Source organism: Microcebus murinus, chromosome 16 (assembly GCF_040939455.1).
Source record: "Microcebus murinus isolate Inina chromosome 16, M.murinus_Inina_mat1.0, whole genome shotgun sequence".
In the NCBI taxonomy this organism is placed as follows: domain Eukaryota; kingdom Metazoa; phylum Chordata; class Mammalia; order Primates; family Cheirogaleidae; genus Microcebus; species Microcebus murinus.
The window spans coordinates 32469236-32484122 of NC_134119.1; the positions used below are offsets into that span (position 1 = coordinate 32469236).

The window sequence follows — 14887 nt, forward strand, 5'->3', positions numbered from 1 at the left end:
TGGCCACTCCAACCTTCAGCCAGTGCTCCTAGGTCAGAAAAAGCAGTAGAGCCCCACCTCCCCATCTCAAAGGACCAATGCACCTCTCAGAGAGCTTTAAGGAAAAGCTGAATTCATTACTGTCCCTCCAGATTCATGTCCAGATTCATAATGCTTCAGACTTATCCCCACTTAACCAGTCCTCCCTGGCATTCCTTCCACTGCTCCATCCCCACTGCCTCAATCATTGTCCCCGTCCTCCTCACTGCTTGTACAGCTGTAATTCCCTTAAAACTGGCTTCTTGGTTTCCAGGATCTCTCTGGTTCAAACCTCCCTCTACCTCAGACCTACCAGTTGAACAAGTGCCAATCCCTGTACCACCTCCTCCACGCAGCCTTCCCTCCTCCCCCAGAAAGCGCACACTCCTCCTGAACCACCATCACACATTTTCTGTGCACCTTTATGTATCAGCAGCTCAAAGTTTATTGAGCCTCTGACTCTGCCTCTGCCCCTACTCCAACAGTTCATTTCTTCCACTCTGTGCATTTTTTCACATCTTATCATAAATGACCTAATTTCTTATAACTATAATAATTTACTTACATACTTGTCTCCTCCATTAGACTATGACTAGACTGTATCACATTTACCTTTCAGTTATTTCCAGTACTCGGCACAGGACCCAGCACATAGCAGATTCTTAGTACAAGTTGTATGAAGGAATGGATCTCTAACTGGCCCGTATATACAAAAATCATCATTTTCTACTTTAAGGTGTAGATGTAGCACATCTTCCTTGATGGACTCTGAGTTCCTTAAAGGGAGGCATTCTGTCTTGCCACTTATTAGGCATTTTGTAAGCTCCAGCAAGTGATGAATGAAGAGATGAAGGAGTCAAACAATCACGAGATCCTATGAGTGGTTTGATAAAGAGCAAGGGATCTGGAGACAGGCAGACCTGGTTTAAATCCTGGTTCTGCTATTTACACATTGCGTGATCTTGGGACTCCTCTAAACTTCTCTGAAACTCTGAACAGGAATGACAGTGCTTACCTTGCAGCATGTTTGTGGGGATTCAATGAGATGAATAAAAAGTGATTATCCTAATACCTGGCAAATATTAATGATAACTACTAATTTTTGAGCACTTACTTAGCCAACCACTCTGGCCTTTGTATTCCATTGCATTATTATCTTACTTATCTTCATAACAACCCTATGATGAAAGTGCTCAGTACCCCCATTTTACAGATAAAGAAATTGAAATTCAGAAAGGTTTTTAATTACTTTTTAAGCCTAATTCCTGCTTCAATACATTTTATACCAAAAAATCCTAATCTGGCCTCCAGAAACACAAGAAGTGATAGGGTAGTGGGGGAAGTCACAGTATTCCTGACTTTCAGCCAGGGTCTCACCCAATGGGCTAGGACTTTGGGGACATGGAGGAGGCTCAGGCTAGGGGTTATTGTGTGAGGACCAGGGAGAAATGGGGTGGGAGCAGGGAAAGGGACTCTGAGCTGGGTTAGAAGCCCTTTCCAGGGAGGAGCCCAGGGTTCCTGCCTGGCTCTCACTATAAAGGTGACTAATCACTTTGGTCCCCTCTGGTAATTGCAACCAGATGCTGCCGCTGGCAGTGCTTCAGTCCCGACATGTTTAATTACTGGGACACAGCGTCCCTGGGTCCCCCATGTCCCCCTGCCTCCCCCTCTCCTGTCAGCAATATTAATGTTAAACTTGAGGTAGAGGATGGGAGCCTCAGGGAGCCACTGGCATGGAAATAATCTTTACAATCCTTTCTACTATGTAGAGCCTTTAACTTTCATAATGTCTCCCCATCCATTATCTCACTGGTGCCCTACAAAACATCCTTATAAAGCCAGAGTATTATTATCCCTATTTCACAGATGAGCAAACAGTGAGCTAAACAATGATAATAATCCCTTGCTTTTTTCAAGCACTTAGCAATTTTCAAAATGGTTTCCTATTCATTATGCTATCTGAACCTCCCAAGATCTGTCCATCTCTCCTCACCTGGGAGGCCGAGGTGGGAGGATCACATGAGACCAGCCTGAGCAAGAATGAGACCCCATCTCTACTAAAAATAGAAAAATTAGCCGGGAGTAGTGGCGCATGCCTGTAGCCCCAGCTACTCAGGAGGCTGAGGCAGGAGAGTTGCTTGAGCCCAGGAGATTTGAGGTTGCAGTGAGCTATGTTGAGACATTGCACTCTACCCAGGGCAACAGAGCAACACTGTCTCAAAAAAAAAAAAAAACCCCAAAAAACAAAAAACCTACAAAACTCCGTTTCATAAATGAGGAAATTGAGACTCTGAGTAGTTAAGTGACTGGTCCAAATTTACATGGCTAGAAATGGCAGAGCTAGGATTCCACTCGAGTCCTGACTCTAAATCCAGAGCTCTTCCCACAGCAAGGGAGGACTGACCACCCTACAGGTTAGGGGCTGGCTGGGCGGAGGGCTCAGAGTTTCATGGTCCTTCTAATCTGCGGGGCTTGGGCTGTCCCAACTCACAAGAGCCCAGAGAGCCCCAGCAAGAGCAGAGCTACCTCTGCTCACCCTCATCCCAGCCATCATTCTGGGGTGTGTGTGTGTGTGTGTGTGTGTGTGTGTGTGTGTATTTTAAACCTGCTCCCCACCCAGAAAAGTAAGGTTTGTATTTTTTGAAGTTCCCAGCAATGGCCACTACTCAGGGGGCGAGTTCTCAATGGCTCCCCCTACTGAGCTCCTCCGGAGCTGCACCTTGTCAGAGGGCTAAAGAGCAGGCTTTCGGGAGGGGTCAACCCCTCCTGCTAGGCTGCGAATACCTGTACTACAATCTGAAGCTGGAAATTTTGTGGGTGTCTGTGTGTTTCTGTCTGTTCGGTGGGGGACTATGAACAAAATAACAATATATTTTTCACTTCTATTCTTTACTTAAAATATTTTTTCTTTTTCTTTTTATTTTATTTTATTTTTTTTTGAGACAGAGTCTCACTTTTGTTGCCCAGGCTAGAGTGAGTGCCATGGCGTCAGCCTAGCTCACAGCAACCTCAAACTCCTGGGCTCAAACGATCCTCCTGCCTCAGCCTCCCAAGTAGCTGGGACTACAGGCATGTGCCACCATGCCCGGCTAGTTTTTTGTATATATATTTTTAGTTGGTCAATTAATTTCTTTCTATTTTTAGTAGAGACGGGGTCTCGCTCAGGATGGTTTCGAACTCCCAACCTCGAGCAATCCGCCCGCCTCGGCCTCCCAGAGTGCTAGGATTACAGGCGTGAGCCACCGCGCCCGGCCTCTTTTTCTTTTTAAAAATAATCCTAAAACTCTGGCCGGGCGCGGTGGCTCACACCTGTAATCCTAGCACTCTGGGAGGCCGAGGCGGGCGGATTGCTCGAGGTCGGGAGTTCGAAACCAGCCTGAGCAAGGGCGAGACCCCCGTCTCTACTATAAATAGAAAGAAATTAATTGGCCAACTAATATATAGGGAAAAAATTAGCCGGGCATGGTGGCGCATGCCTGTATTCCCAGCTACTCGGGAGGCTGAGGCAGGAGGATCGCTTGAGCCCAGGAGTTTGAGGTTGCTGTGAGCTAGGCTGACGCCACGGCACTCACTCTAGCCTGGGCAACAAAGTGAGACTCTGTCTCAAAAGAAAAAAAAAAAATCCTAAAAGTCTTAAAAAGTAATACAATTAGAAAGAAAAGTACTAAGAATTCACAATTTAAAAATTCAAACAGTACAAAAGAATGTACAAGGAAAAATCTCCCTCCCACCCCAGACCCTGGGTCTTCCAGTCTTTCCTAGAAGCAACCACTCTTACCACTGTCCTGGATGATTTTCCATGAATATTATATAGTAATAGAAGCTTTAAAAAAACCTTTTTATTGGTGTGTGATATCCATCCATATAAAATATATTTAATTATAAAATTAAATCATGTTCACTGAAAACAAATTCAGACAATACCAAAGTTTATAAAATTAAAAGAGAAATTTCCCCTCTCTCTACCCAATTCAATCTCTCTAGCCACTGTTAACAGTTAGGGACCTGGAAACCTTATTGTCATTCTTGAGCTCAGAAACCTCAGATCCTTGTTGGACTCCTTCCTACTCCTCCCTTCCTCCATCTAATTCCATCTTCCATTTGCACGTAAGAACCATAGTAAGTAAGCATTGTTATCTTCATTTTTCTGCTGAGGAATTTGAGGCTCTGAGAGGGAAAATGGGTTGCTCAAGAACACAAGGCAAGCCAGGTGCAGGGGACACATCAGTACTTCTAGCTACTCAGGAGGCTGAGGCACGAGGATGGCTTGACCCCATGAATTCAAGGCTGCAGTGATCTATGAAGCAGCCTCTGCACTGCAGCCTTGGCAACATAGTGAGACCTTGTCTCTTAAAACAAACAAACAACAACAACAAGCCAGCAAAAACTAGGCTGGGTGCAGTGCCTTATGCCTGTAATCCCAGCACTTTGAGAGGCTGAGGTGAGAGTATCACTTGAGGCCAGGAGTTTGAGACCAGACTGAGTAATATAGCAAGACCCTATCCCTACAAAATTTTTTTAAATAATTGGCCAGGTGTGGTGGTGCACATATGTAGTCCCAGCTACTCCAGAGGTTGAGGCAGGAGGATCACTTGAGCCCAGGAGTTTAAGGCTGCAGTGAGTTGCTATGCTCCAGACTGGGTAACAGATTGAAATGCTGTCTCAAAAAAAAAAAAAAAAAAAAATCAAAAAAACACCCAAGGCCGGGCGCTGTGGCTCACGCCTGTAATCCTAGCTCTTGGGAGGCCGAGGCGGGCGGATTGCTCAAGGTCAGGAGTTCAAAACCAGCCTGAGCAAGAGCGAGACCCCGTCTCTACTATAAATAGAAAGAAATTAATTGGCCAACTGATATATATATAAAAAATTAGCCGGGCATGGTGGCGCATGCCTGTAGTCCCAGCTACCCGGGAGGCTGAGGCAGAAGGATCACTCGAGCCCAGGAGTTTGAGGTTGCTGTGAGCTAGGCTGACGCCACGGCACTCACTCTAGCCTGGGCAACAAAGCGAGACTCTGTCTCAAAAAATAAAAAAAATAAAAAAAAAAACACCCAAAACTAAAACAAACAAACAAAAAAACACAAGGCAAAGCCTAGAGTTCAACCCCAGGTGAATGTGTCTGACTCAAGTCCAGTGTTCGTTCTACCATGTTCCTCTGCTTGGTTCTTACTCAGAATCTTAAAGTTCAGTTGCCGTGTCACATGAGCAGCCAATAAATACTATTGTTAGAATAATTAAGGGCCATATTTGAGGAAGGAGAGGACCTGGTCTTGAGGGAGCTGTGACTGAACATCCTTTATTGCCCAGGCCCTGAGTAGTGGTGAAAAGATGCCACCCACTTAAAGAAGCGTCTAGTGTGGGTGAGTAGGTCACTTAGAGTGACTTGGTCAGTGAGTAGAGGCTAGGACTGGAATGAGACTTGAGCACTGAATTGTGTCTAGTTTGTATTTTATAGGGCTGTTGTTTGCATGTCTCAAATGTTCCCTGCACTTTGCAGGATATTTGAAGGCTGATGTAGTGTACTCTCTATGCCTAGAGAACCTCTAGGGGGCAGAGTTACCCACTTTCATACATCAGCTAACTCCACTTTCTGCTTTGGCCCAGAGGATGCCCAGTTGTACTACTTTATTATGTTTTGATACAATTTCCAACTTGCCATTAATACATTGTATTATTAACTGATACTAGAACATAATCAATGTTCAATAAATGTTTGCTGGGTGAATGAATAAATAAATAAGAGAATGAATGAATGAATATGCCTTAACAGAGATCAAAGATTACTATTTGGTTTTGATTCTCTTTTATTCCACTTACTCTTTATTGGCATGTCTTTGTAGTCTGAAACCACTTTACTCCTCATAGTCTTAAAGTATATTGTCTAGTTTGCTGATGGATTTTATGTCATTAAACTTTATAACATTGAGGCTGACTTCATTCATTTAGCACCTACTACGTGTCAGATTCTCTGCTAAATGCTAGTAGTAAGTCTCCTATCCACATGAAGCTTAAATTTTAGAGGGGGAGAAAGTTAATAGGTAAACAAAATAATAAGTGGAAAGTGTTATGAAAGACACAGAGGACTATAACAGAAAATACAGGGTAAGTATTACTTTAGATAGCATGATCAGGGAAGATCTAGTTGAGGAAGTACCATTTAAGCTGAGATCCAAAGGAGGGGAAGGTATCAACTAAACCAAGAGCTGGTGGAAAAGTAATCAAGGTAGAGAGCAGAATATGTGTAAGAAAGAAAAGAGGCAGAAAAAAGCTTAATGTGTATAACATTCAGGTTGTTTTATTTTTCTCTATTTCAAATATTATTGCGGTGAACATTCTTGATTCTCGCACAGTTCCTTTTATGGGAGGATGGAAACCTACACCACTAATTATTTGCCTCTTTTTCTCTGATGCCTGGAGATGTTTTTTTTCTCTCTCTCCATAGACTACCTTTTAGAACCAGTGTCCTTCCTAACCCCCTTTATTCCCCACTTACTTTCTCTATTTCTCAAAGTAGCTATTGAGAACTTTTTGCGTTCTTAGAGAAGAAAGATACAACATAGCTCTTAACAGTGTTCCCTTCTCAGGTTACCTTTGGCTGAGGGTTAACCAGAGGTTTGATGACTGTCTCACTCTTGGTATCAATTCATCCACTTATCTATTCCATCAACACTTATACTGAGCACCTATTTTGTACCAGGCCTTGTGCTGGGTGCTGCAGTCAGAGATGACCAAGTCACAGTCTCTACCCTAAGGGAGCTCACAGCCTCATGCAGTGCTTCCTTTCTAAAATATGTTCCCAATGTATCAGAATCACCTGGGATATTTGCTGGAGTGCAGATTCCTGGGCTCCACCCCTGGTTTACTGATTCTTTAGGAGTGGAATCTGAGAGTCTTCAGTTAAGAAGTTCTCCACTTTTTAAAAAAAAATCCCTACTAAAAATTGAGAACCACTGAGTGAGAGGAAGGGCAGGTAAATGGAATTTACAATTTTTAGAAAGTGAATTGGTAATTTATGCACAAAATGTTATGGGATTAATGTCTGGGTCATACAGGGAAGAAAAAGTTCTCTAGAAGTCAGGCTTAAACAGAAAATTAGACAAACCCCAGCTCCCTGGAAGGATTTAGAACAGGCAAAGGTAACGCATGGAGCAAAGACATGTAGACGAAACGGGGCGCTGAGCGTTCCAAACGACACCAAGTAACTCTGCTGTAAGTGTTGTGCTGTTGCCTGAAGCCGCTTTGAGCTTATGGGTAAAACATGAGAAAGCCCCAGCACTGAACTCCATGCAGGTTTTACCGCTACCCAGTAACCGGTTTCCTTGTTTTTCTCGGAGTTGTAATTGTACCCCGGGCCGTAGGTAAGGCAGTGCGCAGGCGCACTTAGAACCTGCCGACCTTTACACATGCGCAGTATGTAACTCTGAAGCTCAAAAATGAGATGATCGAGGGCAAGTTTTTTCCCAAACCTCCCTTTCTCGAATCCAGAATCTCTGTCCTCATTTCAGGCGATGGATTTTACATCTCAATATAACCCCCCCTTTCCTTCTGGGCCTCTTTGGTACATCGTCTGCCAATACCCAACATGGCGGGAGGCCCCTTTCCCGGCGCAGTCTACCCATAGGCGCCCTACTCGGCGGGGCGGGAGGACGGAAGTTGGGGGGGCGGGGTCTGGGCCTCAGCCGGGCGGTGGGCCCCCGCCCCCGCCCCCGCCGGGCCTTAGCAGCCGCTCTAGCGGCTCCCGCGCTGAGGAATACGCTGGGAATCTGCAGGAGTCGAGCGTGGTGAGGTGGGGCCTCAGGGGCAGGCGGGAGGTGCCTGGGTTAACGGTCCGAGGCCCGGAGACCTGCCCGCCTAGGGTGCCTGAGGGAATCCAGTTCGGGCAGCGGCCTCCCGTTACCTGGGAGCTACCTGAGGCCCAGAGAGGGACTGGTACTCGTCCTAGGGCTGCCGGCTGACTTGCTTCAGCTCCCTGCAGCCGCCACCTCTGTGGGCTCCAGTGGGCTCCAGTGGGTGCAGAAAGAGAACTTCCCGGTCCTCGTATCCTGTAGCCTACAGTCCCGGGTGGTTAAGTCACTGCATTTCCCGCGCATCTCGCTCTCTGCGTCCCAGACCTTTGCAGCTCCCTGTGCCCTGGTGGCTTTGCACGTGATCTGTCCGAAAGCCCAGTTCCTCCTGCGCCTGACTCTGGAACTCTCATTCTTTAGGACACAACTCAATATCGCATCTAAGCCGCGCTCTCCAGGCGCAGCTACATTTGTTTCTCGGTGTTTGCACTCATTGCACCGAGTTACTTTTCCTGCCCGGTTTTGACACCATGAGCTCGTTCGTTAGACGTTATGCCTTACCTTTTTCATCTCTATATCCCAGAGTCTAGCACCTGATGATAACAGTAATAGCTAATGTTTACAGAATAGTCACAAAGTGTCAGGTGCTGCTAAATGTGTTACCTGTAAAGGCCCATTTAATCCTCATGGCAATTTTGTGAAGTGGGTTCTATATCTTCACATTTTACACATGAAGAAACCAAGGCACTCACAGGTCAAGTAATTTACCTGGAGTCCCACAGCTCATAAGTGGGTAGAGCTGGGAAACTGCCCCCAGAACAAGTGATAACTTCATTCCATTGCCTTTGGGTTTGGTGAACATCTGTTGAATTGATCTTTACATTAGCCCCATGCGTTATGGAGTCTTGGATTATTATCCACAGTTTACTGAGAAGGGACAGTTGATGACTCCAAATTTATGGAATGAGTTCATAACAAAACTAAGGCTAGAACCTGGGTCATCGTACTGGTGTGCCCTCTGTTCCTTCAGTCACATTCTACTTTTCTTTGCTCCTTTTCCATCAGCAAACTGCAGACCTAGGTATCATTATTTCTCATCCTTTAGGAAGTGCCCCTCACAGAGCTGTGATTTCATAGTTTGTACTTTAGGAGGCAGCTAATGCAATGGAGAGAGCATAGAATTTGGAATCAGATTGAGGTTCAATCTTTGCTCTACCACGGACCAGCTGTATCCCTTCCATATTTTGAGACTTAGTTTTCTTGTCTGTAAAATGAGGGCAATAATCTTATCTCGAAGAGTTTTAATGAAGATTGTGATTGTTGTGAGAGGGTATAGAACTGTACAAATTGTATGTGACCTGTTTTTTGCTTTTTAGATGGCAGGATTCTGTCAGGATTCTGCAAGACCATTGGTGATAATCTGGATCATGTTACCTAATGTCCTTATATTGTCAGTCAATTAAATTTTTAATGGACATCCGTTATATCCCAGGTACTATTTTATTTTATTTTTATTTATTTATTTATTTATTTTGAGATAGTCTCACTGTGTTGCCTGGGCTAGAGTCCCGTGGCATCAGCCTAGCTCACAGCAACCTCAAACTCCTGGGCTCAAGCAATCCTTCTGCTTCAGCCTCTCAAGTAGCTGGGACTACAGGCATGTGCCAACATGCCTGGCTAATTTTTTCTATATATTTTTAGTTGGGCAATTAATTTCTTTCTATTTTTAGTAGAGACAGGGTCTCACTCTTGCTCAGGCTGGTTTTGAACTCTTGACCTTGAGTGATCCACCAGCCTCGGCCTCCCAGAGAGCTAGGATTACAGGCATGAGCCACTGTGCCCGGCCCCAGGTACTGTTTTAGGAGCTGGAAATACAAGCGTTCAATAAAACAATATTTTTGCACTTGTGGAATTTACATTTTAGTAGATGTATTATATCTAGTAATTAGGGACAGAAAAAGCATGGGAAGGTAAATAGAAATACCAGTGTGTGGAGAAGGGTGACAGTATTTTATATTGGGTGGTTAGGGAATAATTTACTGGGAAGTTGACGTTTGAACAGAGACTTGAAGGTGGTGGTAAGGGAGCACATCATGAAGATAACTGCAGGAAGAGGCCCTGAGATTGTCGTGTTCTAAACTGGCATAGCAAGGAGGACAGTGTGCTGAAGTGATGTGAGCAAAGGGCAGAGGAGTAGGAAATGGCATTAAAACAATTAAGGGCTAGGGCTGAATAATTAGGACCCTATAGGCCATTATAAGGATTTTGGTTTTTACTCAGAGTAGCCATTGGAGGGTTCTGAGTGGCATGATCTGTTTTAAAGGAATCACTCTGACTACTCTGTAGAAAAAATAAAATTTAGAAAGCATCATTACCATCTAGGAAGCTTTTGTAGTAATCCAGGTGCATTAGTTATCTATTGCTGTGCAAGAAAGAAATTACCCCTAAGTTGAGCAGTTTAAAACAACAGTCTTTTATTATCTCATATATTGTTGTAGATCACAAATCCGGGAGAGGATTAGTGGGATGTTTCTGGCTTAGCAACTGTCTTGAGGCTGTAGTCAAGCTGGCGGCTGGAGTTGCCATCATCTGAAGGCTTTAATGGGCTGGAGGATCTGCTTCCAAGATGGCTCACTCACAGGGCTGTTGACAGGAGTCCCCACTTCCTTACCTCTGGGCCTTTTCCCAGGGTTGCCTGTAGGTCCTCAGTCTTCAGGACATGGTGGGTGGCTTCCGACAGAGAAAGTAATCAGAGAGAAAGGGAAAGAGAAAGACTGAGACTCAGTGAGACTGAACAAAGAGCCATAGTACCTTTTATGACCTTGTCTCTGATGTCATTTCTACTGTATTTAACTTTATTCCAGCCCATATTCAAGGGGAGAGAATTAGGCTCCACCTCTTTTTTTTTTTTTTTTTTTTTTTTTTGAGACAGAGTCTCGCTTGTTGCCCAGGCTACAGTGAGTGCCATGGCGTCAGCCTAGCTCACAGCAACCTCAAACTCCTGGGCTCGAGTGATCCTTCTGCCTCAGCCTCCCGGGTAGCTGGGACTACAGGCATGCGCCACCATGCCCGGCTAATTTTTTCCCTATATATCAGTTGGCCAATTAATTTCTTTCTATTTATAGTAGAGACGGGGTCTCGCTCTTGCTCAGGCTGGTTTTGAACTCCTGACCTTGAGCAATCCGCCCGCCTCGGCCTCCCAAGAGCTAGGATTACAGGCGTGAGCCACAGCGCCCGGCCAGGCTCCACCTCTTGACAAAAGGAATATTAAAGAATTTGTGGACATATTTTAAAGCTATCATACTGGGCAAGAGAGGGAGGCTTGGCTGAGGATGGTGGTAGTGAGCAGTCAAAAAGTGACAGGATCTGGTAGAGTCAACAGGATTTGCTGATGGATTGGTTATAGGTTTTGGGAGAGTGGAGTAAATATGATCTTAAGGCTTTTGGCTTAAGCAGCCAGAAGGATGGGATTGCCATTTACTGAAATGGGGAAGATCAGAGGAGCAGGAATTCAGTTTGGACAGTTAAGTTTGAGAAGCCTGTGAGACATCTATGTGGAGAAGTTAAATACAGTAGATGTTTGGATTTAGTATAGCAGTGTGGAGTGGGTTCATAAAAAAACCAAGAGGGAGTCGTGGGCTGGAGATGTAACACTGAGAGCTGTTAGGTGGAGAAGAGGTCTGAAGCCAGAGCCCTCTAACCTTTGGATGTTGGGGAGATGAGGAGGAGCCAGAGAGTGGGAGAGGCCAGAGAGACTGGGAGGAGAACAGGGGGAGGGGCCACACATGAGATTTATATAAGGAGCTACATGCTAATTTTTTTTCTGGAATAATAAACAGAAATTGTCTCTGTACACAAATATCTATGCCATAGTTTCTTGCTTAGGAAATAAAATATTTGTGTTCTCCAGTGTTTTTCCTTTTTCTGTGACAAATTCTGTTTACCATGTTTTCCCCAAAATAAAACCTACCCATAAAATAAGCCCTAGCAGGATTTCTAAGCATTTGTGCAATATAAGCCCTACCCCGAAAATAAGACCTAGTGATGGGCGCAGCTATGCAGCGTATCTGCACAACCCATGCATTTCGTCACAGAGCAGTAAAGATGAGGAGCAACCCTTCTCATCTGCCCCATGAGAGCTCTATTGCTCGACATGAGAGATTGGGGCCAATGGTTCTAAAGGAAATAGAGTTGCAAGAAATTCAGGATGGAATTCGGGGTTTGGAGAGTTATGATGATGTTCCAGAAGAAGATGACTTAACTATATTTGAATAAATGTAGATTGTTGTACTGTACTTAAAAAAACCCACATCCCCTGAAAATAAGCCCTAGGGTATCTTCTTGAGGAAAACTAAATATAAGACCCTGTCTTATTTTCAGGGAAACACGGTAATAATACTAGTCCACATCTTAGTCCTTGTGGCATTTAATCCTCTACTGCAAGTTTAGGTGTTGTTGCTTCACTTTTAAACTTTATTTCAGTACTCCTTTTGGAGTATTTTGGACAAGGGAGCACTAAATACATAATTTATATCACTCTTGTGTCACTTACCCTGGGCTCATGGGTAGCTACTGGCTTTTAGTAAGGTTGCTGCCCTTCCCAGCCTGATTCCTAGAAAAAGTAGGAAGTAGGTCTTGTTCATTTCTGTACCACTGTACCAGACTCCTGGTACTGAGTTGGAATTCATGAGTGTTTATGGGATAAATTAGTGTATAAAAAAAAAGTGAATCTTTTCCCTTTTCTTGCAGTAATGATAACTATTCAGTGGTTTATGGTTTACAAGGTAGATTGACACTTGTCATCTCATTTGAGTGCAATCTAGTTTGTTACCATTTGCCAGCTACTGACCTTTTCCTTTTCTGAGGGACATTGGAAACTGTTATACCTTTGGAGCTCTGCTAGTTTATTCCCTGGCTGATCTGACTGGGTGTTAATAAAAGGGTGCTGTACTTTGTCTTGAGGAAGCTCAGAACCAAATCTCAATTTCAGAAAGATTCCTGATGTAATTTTTCTCTGTCTCCTCTTCTTTATTTTTGTTTTAATTAATTTTAGTTTTATGAGGATTGGTTTGGTTTTAAAACATTTCAAAGCATTTTTTTTAAATGAACTATTTTTTTGAACAATTTTAGATTTACAAAAATATTGCATAGTTCAGAGACTTTCTTATAACTTGGATCCAGTTTCCCCTATTAGTAACATATTACATCAGTATGGTGTATGTCTCTCTCTCTCTCTCTCTATATATATATATATATATACTTTTTTTTTTGAGACTCTGTCTCCCAGGCTAGAGTGTGGTGGCACAATTGTAGCTCACTGCAGCCTCAAACTCCTGAGCTCAAGTGATCCTCCTGTCTCAGCCTCCTTAGTAGCTAGGACTACAGGTGTGTGCCACCATGCCCTAATTTTTATTATTTTTTGTAGAGACGGGGTCTTGCTATATTGCTCAGGCTGGTCTTGAACTCCTGACCTCAAGTAATCCTTCTGCCTTGGCTTCCTAAAATGTTGGGATTACAGGTGTGAGCCACCACACCTGACCTAGTATGGTATATTTGCTATAATTTCAAGTTATTTTTTTGAGATAAGTGGGACATATAAACAAAATATGAATAAAATGACATTCATCTCTGCAAGCCTTATTTTACTTATCTGTAAAATAAGATTGTATGATGTTACTGGTAGCCTTATCCTAAGAGAAGATTTAATAAGAATTCTTAGAACTGTGGCAGAACTGCTTACAGATATATTAGGTTGAACTACAGAAAATTGCCATTTTTGTAGACAAAAAACAATGGGTGAATATTAGCAATTTCATATGGTTCAACCTAATATATTGGGATAGGGATTCAAAGGAGGGTGAGGGGGCCTTTGGGGCCTCTGAAATTCCCACTGTGTGCAAAAGTATGGCTCAACCCTCATAGTATTAGGAGAGAAAAGGCTCCTTGGTTCCCCTGAAGCAGCTCAGATCTACTCTTATTGTTGGTAGAGTGTTGGCAGAAATCCTGGAGTAAAATAGCAGTTTCCTGGAAGGTCTGTGCCTCTAACCAGCAGAAAGGGATTGAGCTTCATAGAACTCAGCAGAGGCAGCATTTTACAGAGCCATGGTGAGTTGGTTACACAGCCTGGGTGGAAAGGAAGGGCAGAAAAGGAAGATGTTTAGAGTTTGGGGGAAGGTTGTATTACCCTGGTTCATAGGCTAGGAAGAGGCAGCCTAGTGTATTGGTACCACTTTGTTCTTCCTACTTAGCGTACTTTTTTACTGCCTAGCATAGGCTCTACAAACTCAAGTATCTTTAGCTACCCAGGAGGTAATATAAAGTGGTAAGCTGAGTTTTCCTCTATAACTCTATTTAAGGTAAACAGTAACACTATCACAATGATAAATGACAACTGAAATCTGCTATCAGTGTGAGAGAGAGAATAGGCCGTGGGTGGGGGAGGCTGTGGTGAACTGGAGAGCACGTGCCCTAGCTAAAGGGGGCAGGCACTATTCAACTGTAGCTGGTCCTTGCCTTGTGTGAATATGGGTTAAGGGTCACTAGATGTTCTGGTTTTCCAAAGGAGTCAGAAATATAGATTTTTATGTGTGTTCTCCCAATGGTAAATGTTGGCACTTAATTTGAATTCTTAAAAACCATTCTTGGCCGGGCGCGGTGGCTCACGCCAGTAATCCTAACACTCTGGGAGGCCAAGGCGGTGGATAGCTCGAGGTCAGGAGTTCAAAACCAGCCTGAGCAAGAGCGAGACCCCGTCTCTACTATAAATAGAAAGAAATTAATTGGCTAACTAATATATATAGAAAAACTTAGCCGGGCATAGTGGCGCATGCCTGTAGTCCCAGCTACTTGGGAGGCTGAGGCAGGAGGATTGCTTGAGCCCAGAAGATTGAGGTTGCTGTGAGCTAGGCTGACGAAAGCGAGACTCTGTCTCAAAAAAAACACAAAACAAAAAACATTCTTAAAAAACATCGTTTGGTTGAAAAGAGCCAGCAGGCCACTGATTTGTAATCTCTGGCCTAGGGTTTAGATCTTCCAGGAGTGAGGCTCACGCACTTCTTCGTTATGCATTACTGACCACCTACTAATGAT

At 43.9% G+C, this 14887-nt stretch overlaps 1 protein-coding gene across 5 annotated transcripts in view; it reads left to right on the forward strand.

The window, feature by feature from the left end:
- Positions 1-7652: 7652 nt before the first annotated feature.
- CEP250 (centrosomal protein 250) overlaps positions 7653-14887 on the forward strand; it is a 53125-nt gene continuing 45890 nt past the window's right edge. For 2 of the 5 annotated variants that reach the window (XM_012755111.3, XM_076011057.1), the window contains exons 1-2: positions 7656-7800; positions 9175-9290. The gene's annotated coding sequence lies outside the window, so the exon portion shown is untranslated. Of the gene's footprint in view, positions 7801-9174; positions 9291-14887 lie in introns of all 5 variants that reach the window. The other 3 variants (XM_012755112.3, XM_012755114.3, XM_012755115.3) reach the window with 3 other exon arrangements.